Source organism: Nicotiana sylvestris, chromosome 11 (assembly GCF_000393655.2).
Source record: "Nicotiana sylvestris chromosome 11, ASM39365v2, whole genome shotgun sequence".
Classification (NCBI taxonomy): domain Eukaryota; kingdom Viridiplantae; phylum Streptophyta; class Magnoliopsida; order Solanales; family Solanaceae; genus Nicotiana; species Nicotiana sylvestris.
This window is the reverse complement of record NC_091067.1, coordinates 83,352,365-83,361,408: the sequence shown is the minus strand read 5'-3', so window position 1 is coordinate 83,361,408 and position 9,044 is coordinate 83,352,365.

Sequence of the window (9,044 nt, the reverse complement as noted above, 5' to 3'; positions counted from 1 at the left end):
GGTAGAAGGTTCAAGACAATGGCATGAAAAATTACCATTTGCATTATTGGGATACCGCACTACTGTTCGCACTTCAGTAGGAGCAACTCCTTATTTGTTGGTATATGGCACTGAAGCAGTAATTCCTGCAGAAGTTGAGATTCCTTCCCTTCGGATCATCGCCGAAGCAAAGATTGATGATGATGAATGGGTCAAAACCCGTCTGGAACAGTTAAACTTGATTGATGAAAAACGATTGGCCGCAGTATGTCATGGTCAATTATATCAAAGAAGAATAGCAAGAGCATACAACAAAAAGGTGCGTCCACGGAAGTTTGAAGTGGGTCAACATGTGCTGAAACGTATTCTTCCACATCAGGTTGAGGCAAAAGGCAAATTTGCCCCGAATTGGCAAGGACCATTCATTGTGACCAGAGTATTATCGAATGGTGCACTATGCTTAACAGATATTGAAGGCAAATGCATAGACATGGCGATCAATTCTGACGCGGTAAAGAGATATTATGCATAACTTTTTTGAATGTTTGTATTTAGCATTATTTCGAAGATTGGAATGACAAAGGCAATTTATTCTGCTATCCAAACACTATACCCTTTGCTTTCCCTTTTGAGCCATATTTGTTTCTTTCCTACCCTCTCTTGGAATCAATGAAAATCAAATATGAAATAATATTAATGAAAAAAAAATCACTATTATTTAGTGAACTACGTTTGACCTGATTCCTCAAAGAAGGATACGTAGGCGCCTCACGGCTCGGTCATAGGGTGCACAATATGCATAATGTGCACAAAAAGAAACATCAAGAGACCCCAATCAAGAAACTGGGGCAAAGAATTGTATTGGAAATAAGAAAAAGATTCCAAGAGTTGTAATTTTAAACCCATACCAAAACTATTTAGCTTTTGATACCTTTCCATTTCCAACCACATACCAAAAAGACCTTTCGATCAATCTTAGAAAAATGTTGAGTCAAGCAAATGAAGATGGTTCATAACACTCTGGTACAAACAAGAAAAGAAAGTAAAAATGAGAGAGTCTTATAGGTGAAAACCCACACGGGCACCATAAGATGACATAAGTTGAGAGAAAGTAAAATGAGAGAGTCTTATTGGTGAAAACCTTCGCAGGCACCATAAGGCGAAAAGGAAGTAAGAAATGAACAAATGAAGAAAGTTTGTCGGTGAAAACTCTTTGAGATATTGCAAGTCAAACAGGTCTGTAAAATGAAAAATGAAGTTGGGTTATGGAAATTTTGGGGGAAACAAAAATGAGACGACTAAAAGGAGATTGATTAAAAGACTGGGTTGATTAATCCGAAATGCATACCCTGATCATTGGCGCCAGTAACTCCAATCAGATAAGTTTTTATTCCTTCTCCAACAGTCATCCAAATTTGGATTTTTCTTTTCATTCTATAATTGTCGAAATCAGCGTGTTTCGTCACTAATAATCTTACTTTTCTAAAGCTTTGAGATAAGTTTTATTCCAAACAAATAAGAAGGAATGTCAAGGTATACTACCAAGATTCAAGATTACATGATGCAAAATACGGCCATGAAAGGCGGGAGATAAAAATAATAAGATATGGGTGTAAGAAAAGTGGAATCAAAAGTGGATCAGCAATGTCAGGAGAACATATGATTACGGTTAAAAGGGTTTGAAGGAAAACATACAGAGGGGAATCCTATAGTTAAGGATCAATTACAAGGACAAACAGTCTTTTCAACCATTTCAAGGCAACAAAACAAGACAGAGAAGCCCCACCGTCGGCGAGAATGCCCAGTTAACCATCCTGTTTTAAAACTAACAAAGTTTTCTTTGATTTGAAAACAGGGGCAAAAACAACATTTGTGTCAGGAAAAACCTGATGAATGAAAAGAAGAAATCAGGCGTCCACCTGGAGAATGAGGATGAAGAAATTAAGAAGAAATCAGGCGTCCACCTGGAGAATGAGGATAAAGAATTAAAAAGAAATCAGGCGTCCACCTGGAGAATGAGGATAAAGAAGTTAAGAAGAAGTCAGGCGTCAACCTGGAGAATGAGGATGAAGAAATTAAGAAGAAATCAAGCGTCCACCTGGAGAATGAGGATAAAGAGATAAAGAAGAAATCAGGCGTCCACCTGGAGAATGAGGATCCAGAATTAAAAAGAAGTCAGGCGTCCACCTGGAGAATGAGGATGAAGAAATTAAGAAGAAATCAGGCGTCCACCTGGAGAATGAGGATAAAGAGATAAAGAAGAAATCAGGCGTCCACCTGGAGAATGAGGATCCAGAATTAAGAAGAGGTCAGGCGTCCACCTGGAGAATGAGGATGAAGAATTGAAGAAATCAGGCGTCCACCTGGAGAATGAGGATGAAGAGATAAAGAAGAAATCAGGCGTCCACCTGGAGAATGAGGATGAGGAATTAAGAAGAAATCAGGCTTCCACCTGGAGAATGAGGATAAAGAAGGTAAGAAGAAGTCAGGCGTCCACCTGGAGAATGAGGATAAAAAGAATTAAAAAAGGAATCAGGCGTCCACCTGGAGAATGAGGATAAGGAATTAGGAAGAAATCAGTCATCCACCTGGAGAATGAGGATGAGAATTGAAGAAATCAAGCGTCCACCTGGAGAATGAGGATGAAGAGATAAAGAAGAAATCAGGCGTCCACCTGGAGAATGAGGATGAGGAATTAAGAAGAAATCAGGCGTCCACCTGGAGAATGAGGATAAAGAAGGTAAGAAGAAGTCAGGCGTCCACCTGGAGAATGAGGATAAAAAGAATTAAAGAAGGAATCAGGCGTCCACCTGGAGAATGAGGATGAGGAATTAGGAAGAAATCAGGCGTCCACCTGGAGAATGAGGATGAGAAAAGAAGAAATCAGGCGTCCACCTGGAGAATGAGGATGAGCAATTAAGAAGAAATCAGGCGTCCACCTGGAGAATGAGGATGAAGAATTGAAGAAATCAGGCGTCCACCTGGAGAATGAGGATGAAGAATTTAAGAAGAAATCAGGCGTCCACCTGGAGAATGAGGATAAAAGAATTAAGAAGAAATCAGGCGTCCACCTAGAGAATGAGGATGAAGAATTGAAGAAATCAGGCGTCCACCTGGAGAATGAGGATGAAGAATTAGAAAGAAATCAGGCGTCCACCTGGAGAATGAGGATGAGAATTGAAGAAATCAGGCGTCCACATGGAGAATGATGATGAAAGAATTAAAGAAGAAATCAGGCGTCCACCTGGAGAATGAGGATGAGAATTGAAGAAATCAGGCGTCCACCTGGAGAATGAGGATGAAGAATTGAAGAAATCAAGCGTCCACCTGGAGAATGAGGATAAAGAATTTTAGAAGAAATCAGGCGTCCACCTGGAGAATGAGGATGAAGAATTGAAGAAGTCAGGCGTCCACCTGGAGAATAAGGACAAAGAAAAGAAGCAGTCAGACGCCCACCTGGAGAACAAGGGAATACAATTAAAGCAGCAGAAGTCAGGCACCCACCTGGAGAACAAGGGAATACAATTGAAGTGTTGAAGTCAAAAGCCCGCTCATATGAGAAAGGAGCACATTTAGAGTCAATAAAGCAGAGGAGTCCAACAAAGTCCCCAGCAGGAAACAACAAAAGTCCCAAATAGATAAAGAAAATACGGGACACAATGAAAAGGAATACGGAATAAGCCAAATGCCCAAGAGTCACCAAGATATCAAGACAACAAGAAACGCAAGGGCATGATCTAGATAAGATTTTATAATTCATGTACCATAGGCTAGTTTAGCTTTTTGTATTACCTTTGAAGCAAGGTGTAATAAGGAGGTCAGCAAGCAGTAAAAGCAGCACGAAACAACAGTAACATCACAGTCCCACGGTAGTCCCAGCTACCCAAAACTTCCCGAACTACATTGACCTGATTCCTTTATAGCCAAGGATATGTAGGAAACCTTTGAAGCAGAGGTTCGGTCAAATCTTTCAAAAAATGCTTCCCACGGAGTATTTGAACGGGCAAAAATCGCTCGTATCCGCTCACTTTATCTTTGCACGAAAACTCTTCGAGTTTCCGCACAAAGAGGGGCAGCTGTGAGCACGTGATTTTTGCCTCACGAAAACTACTCCAAAATAAATCAAAAATAAAATAAATTTCTTTTAGTGTGCAATTTTTGAATTTGCGTGGTGTTTGTTAAATATTTGTGTTATGTCCGTAAATGTTTACTTTGTCATAATAAAATGAAAATAAAAATAAAAATATATGTTTCATGCATATCTAGGATTTAATTATGCATTTAATAGTTGATTTAAATAAAATAAAAAAAAGAAGATACATTTGTTCTATTTTAAATGTTCCACTGTGTGATTAATGTTTTGTCTATGTCTTAAATAGTTGTTAAAAAGTAATTAATATTTCTATAAGGTTAAAATTGTTTTATAATTTTTATTAGGATTTTTTATAATTAAGAATAAAATTAGAAAATAAAAAAATAAATTGTAAAAGAAAAATCGGACCTGGACCTAAATCCATGCCTAAATAAAATAAACCCCCTCAGCCCAATCCAGACAACCCAGGTCCGGTCCAATTCAAGGCCAAGACCAAACGACAACGTTTGGTCACATTTTATCAAGGACCGTTGGATCAAAGCCAACCAACGGCTAAGTTCCTACGAACCTAACCCATAATCCTTACCCGATCCAATACCCGGTTCAACTCGTTCCCCCAACTTAAACCAAACGACATCGTTTGGTTAAGTGGATAGATCCTGGCCTTTCATTCTGCTTGATCTAACGGTCAGTATCAATCCACCTTCCCCCTATATAAACCCCAAATCCTTACCCCGGCCCCCCTAACTAAACACCCCCCTCTTCACTATTCATCATCTTCTCCAAAACCCACCCCTAACCCTAGCCGCCCTAGCATCCCACCGCCTGAAACCCGGCGGCAACAACGCCGCCGGTCACCACCTTAACACCCCAGACTCCTCACAACCCCCTCTTCACGGATCTGACCTTAGTTTGTTTCGAATCAGACCCCAACTCTTCGAATATTAAATCGAAGGTTGGTCTGCAAACTCAACCCTTTACAATGGCTTCCAAAATAACACCACAGCTTCCCCTAGATACCCTAGCTATGGATCTAGTGTTGGTTTGGTTCGAATCCCCTCAGAACTCTTCGAATCTTCTTTTGAAGGTTCGAATCAAAAATGAACTCACTCAGATTCCTTTCAAATTAACACCAAATGACCCCTAGGCTTCCCTCACCCTTGTGTCATCTTTGGTTCCCTTCGAATCTGCCCAGAAATGTTCGGATTTAAAATCCAAAATCTGAAACCCTAAAAATTTTCGAGTCTTGGAATTTTTTCAATTCAAACGAAGGATTGAGGTTTAATCGACCTTAGTCGAAGTATTTTCAGTTGAAAATACTTCGACTAAGGTCTGTTTGATTTCAAAAAGCCCGAATCCAAGTTGAGTTTGAGTCCGGTTGAATTTGAAGGTTCAGAGGTATTTTTTCTATTTCTTATTTGTGTTCTACATGTATTTTATGTTTGTTTCATTAGTCTGTTTAATGTTTCATAATTTTCTAGTCAATTCTATGATTCAGCCTTATACCCGTCTATTTGATCATAATTATACCATTGTTTCTGTCAGTATGATTATTTACAATGTGTGTAATCGACTCGATTAAGTTCGTCGATTAGTTATATTATGAATTCTCGCTTATGATAATACTGATTGAAAACAATATGTTTCTATAGACTGTTTGTTGACAAATGTTGTAGATAATCAGTTTAATTAATACTCGTTTGTAAATCAATAAGTCTGTTAGAATAAATGTCGTATGTATATTGTTTCCTGAACATTAAGTTTCAGGGCATTGTCAGTATATTGACAATGCTCCTGTTTGTTTGATTCTAGTTCAATGTTGAAGTTTAGTTTGATTTGTTATAATAAATTCAGTATAATGTTGTTGTGATGTTAGGTTTAAATTCAATTTCACAAATGATGATTAGATACAATTGTGTTAGAAAAGTGCATTCTCAGTTAAGATTCAGTCCAAAACTTAAGAGAATTAGTTGTAGCTGTCTTAAATCAGATTGATAATCAGGTTTGAACAGATTTTAAAATCTGTATTGTATCAGATTCTGAATTTTAGTCTGAAGGCAGTAATAACAGTAATAACAGTAAGATTCAGGGGCATTTCTGGGAATGAAACAGTAAAAACAGTGTGTTAGTGCTAGTGTATTATAATGGAATGTTAGTGGCTATAGTTTAAGATAATAATGGGGAACAAGGGATAATGGGGCTGCTGAAAATCAGGATAAGATCACTTAATAGGATTTAAAGTATTCAAAAGCAGATTTTAATGCAACTTTCTGATTTTTAAAAAGAGAAAAGGGTCCAAGCAGCACTAAAAGAAAAGGGGCAGACCTGTATAAATACAGGATCTGATTCACAGATTAAAGGGGACTCAAGATCAGTTTTCAGAGAGAGTTTTTAAGAGAGGGGCAGATTTTTAGGAAACAGATTTGAAACTCAGATTTTTGAAGAGAAAGAATACACCTAGAGTGAGATAAAAAGAAAGAGAATTAAGCAGAAAAATCAGAAATGAAAATCTGAAGAGGAAGAAGAAAGCAGAAAAAGAAACAAAAAGAGAATATTCACACACACACACAATCTGAAACAGATACAAAAGCAGAAACAGAAAAATCAGAAATATGAATTTGAAATAGGAAAGAAACTGAAATCTGAAAAATGTTATTCTAGAATCTGTCCGTTGTTTGTTTGTGGATATTGTTCAGTTTGAATCTGAAATTTTTTCTCAAGTTTCTGTCACTGTTCATCTGGGTTAACGGGTCTTGTTCAGACTTGCTGTGTTATTGGTATATTCTGCCGGTGTTTCGTTGCTGCTATTATTGCTGAAATTTACTCCTTCTACCTTTATTTCCAGGTACATATCTTTTAAACTCACGTTATGAAGAGCTTCAGCATGACAAATCAATGAAGCTTGAATTGCAATTCTATTTTTCCATTTATCTAAGTTCATTATTATAAATTTCAGTTTTGTTTCATGTTGTTTAATATAGTAGTATGCTTGACATGCTAATTATCAGCTGATCATTCTCTTTTGAAATTCATATAAGTGTTGTAATAATATTATCTATTCCAGAATTTCATTAAAGTATAGTTATGATTGAATTGTCAAGATAGGGAACATGGCATGAAGTTGACTATTAATTAAGTCTTATGACATTGTTAGTCAGGTATAGAGTATTCTGGGAATATCAAGAAAATGCGTGGTTAGCGTATTTCGATTGTTTGGTTGTGGATTAAGGCTAGATGATGTTGGTTGCATTTTGTCCATATATGGCGTAATAGTGATTATGATTATAATCAATAGTCGAAAGTTGCATTAGTATCTTCCGCTATGTTTGCAAATGTCAAAATATGGCGAATAATGTTGTATGCAATATCATTTTATTAAGTCAATTAGGTAGATTTTTTCTCTTTCTTAATAACAAATGGCCTAGGAATTTTACAATGCGAAAGTTAGTGTTTAACAATGGTTCACATAAATTGAGAATCAAATCGGTTTGATTATATATATATCTTACATTCAACCATAAGCAGAAGCAAAATTAATTAAAATAATTTCGCCGATTAGATTAAAAACAAGTATATGAGAATGAGATGAGATGTATAAGCACGAATTGCAACATTTTATATCAATGGTAAGTAGAAATAGAATTTGCATTAAATAAAAATAATGAAAATTCTTCAAAAATATCTCTTCCCTTTATAAATCATTTTTTTTAGTTTCATATGCAATTCATTTTGGGTATATATATATATATATATATATTGTATTTACGAAAAAATAGTATTCTTAATCACACTTTGTTTATTTTACTCCTAAAATTTGAATGGCTCGAAAGAATATAATTCATATGTGGAAATATAATCAGTTGTAAACATTTAATAGATTGTGAATTCTTTTCAAAGAATTTAAAGGCCTCTGAAAATGGGATTTTCTTATGATTTTCACATAAAAATGTATGAATATAATAAACAATTTGTGGAAAATCCATAATACCATTACAAATATTTTGCGCAATTAGGGATGCGTTCGTGTACCCTGATTATATTTTTAAAAGCAAATTCAGATTATGCGTACGCGCAATTTCGAGCGAATATTTAATAAAAAGGATTTCTCCAGAGATGTTAAAATAATTTCATATAACCCGAGGTGTGCAGTTCATTGTCTAAATACAAGGGTGATGATGTTCTTGATTTTATTATCAATTTTGAACATATGATTTTTAATAAAAACTATAATATGGTCAATTTTATTGTGTACACGTATGCGTGGCACGATCCTCTGTAATTATAAAAGGTATATAATACGAATATACGTACGCGTAATTCGTTATATAATTGTAAACAATAAACAGAAGCGGTGACGAAATCCTGCAATAAAAAATGTAAAAATCAAGATAAGCCAAGAATAAAAACAGTTAAGCGACCGTGCTAGAACCACGGAATTCGGAAATGCCTAACACCTTCTTCCGGATTAACAGAATTCCTTACTCAGGATTTCTGGTTCGCAGAATAACAAACAGAGTCATATTCTCCTCGATTCAGGGATTAAAAATTGGTGACTTGGGACGCCTTAAAATTCCCAGGTGGCGATTCTGAAACAAAACAAATAAATCCCGTTTCGACTGTCCTTAAATTGGAGAAAACTCCCTTGCACCCTCGCGGGGGCGGAAAAAGGAGGTGTGACATATGGTACCTCTCAGATACCTGAGTATCCACTTGACTACTTCCCAGTATTCTTTTCCGGAATTTTTAAGAAACCTGCTGACAACACCGATTGCATGAGCAATATCAAGTCTGGTCCATACCATTGCATACATCAGGCTTTCGACTGCTAAAGGATAAGGAACTTTGGTCATGCTCTCATTCGCCTCCTTTGTTGTAGGACATATCTTCTTGCTCAACATCAGATGGCTAATAAGAGGTGTGTTGACTGGCTTAACACTCTTCATGTTGAAACGTTCTAGTTCGCTCTTTAATG